A 1,326-nucleotide genomic window follows, 5' to 3' on the forward strand; every position below is an offset into this window, starting at 1 on the left:
AAAAATTAAATAAATAAATAAATAAATAAATTAAAAACAACACAGAAATGACAACAATTATTTGGCACATTTGGTACAGCCACTTCATAATTACACTTGAGCTGGACAATGAATTTTTAAAATTAATTTTATTGAGAAACAAATAGCAATGATACAGTTTCAAAACCAATTAGTATGACAGTTTCAATAATTAATACATTGCATATTGTTGTCTTCATAGTGGTTATTCACAGTATAAAATGCAGACATGATATCCTGTCCAAACACTATTAGTACAAATCTTTCTTCTCATTGAATTAAGAGAAAGTAGCTGTATATCTATCCTAACTATTTTGAATATGAAGATACAAAATGGTCCTTCATTTGTATCCCTTTTTTTTGTTTAGTTTTGTCAGAGATGGGTATTCTACTGCCATTTAAATATTGTAGGTATGTGAATTCAATACCATAAAGCAAGACCTATAGAACAAGAAATGCAACTTTTGTATCTGCCAAGTTCAGTCAAATCCCCTCAGGATTTACCTGGAAACCCTGTACTGCTCTTTGTAGATCTTTGGTCAGTGTCTGCCATGTGGATGAGTCACGGCCATTGCTTGATAAATTTTCTCTCTGTGAAAGCCTGAGAGAATGTTTTCTCTCCATGTGACTCCCCTTAGGCACACTCTACATCATCGATTGCTTTTCTCTGAGGCCCCTGGAGAATGAATATTGCACCAACTTTTCATGGTTGCAAGATTATAAAAGCTACTAAGCAATATCATGTTCTACTTAGGAGATCAAAGGAAATACTTTGAATAATTTAGAGTCGCTTGAGAGGGCCTCTCATTGTGTCAGAAGAAGTAAATAGACTGTATCCCAGCTAGGTTGGAAACTGGGCAGCACCTCCATAAAACTAAATTGTGATACTTTGCATAATTTCTAACCACTAAGTTATAAATATCAGTAAGAGGATACTTACAATGATACAAACTACTATAAATGCATATGCGCTTACTGTTCTGTTTCAACACATCAAATTTTTGAAAATATTCAATTGGCAATTCCCTTTCTTAATTTATTAAGATATATTCATTTTTAGGGCTGGCTGATAGCTCAGCAGATTAAAGCCCTTTCTTAGGCAGATGCAGGGACCAGGGTTTGATCCCCAGCGCACTGTGCGAGCCCTGCCCCAGGAGATGCTGAGATGGTGATTGGTAGCACACACCTTCTAATACTCTTTTTAAAAAAATTTTTTTAATTTAATTTATTTATTTATTTGTGTGTGTGTGTGTGTATGTGAGAGAGAGAGAGAGAGAGAGAGAGAGAGAGAGAGAGAGAGAGAGAGAG

The 1,326-nt window shown here is 34.9% G+C and overlaps 1 pseudogene; it reads left to right on the forward strand.

Moving 5' to 3' along the window:
• Positions 1-751, forward strand: part of LOC101570910 — a 14,167-nt pseudogene extending 13,416 nt beyond the window's left edge.
• Positions 752-1,326: the final 575 nt, after the last annotated feature.

Source organism: Octodon degus, unplaced genomic scaffold (genome assembly GCF_000260255.1).
Source record: "Octodon degus isolate 3935 unplaced genomic scaffold, OctDeg1.0 scaffold00189, whole genome shotgun sequence".
NCBI classification, from domain to species: domain Eukaryota; kingdom Metazoa; phylum Chordata; class Mammalia; order Rodentia; family Octodontidae; genus Octodon; species Octodon degus.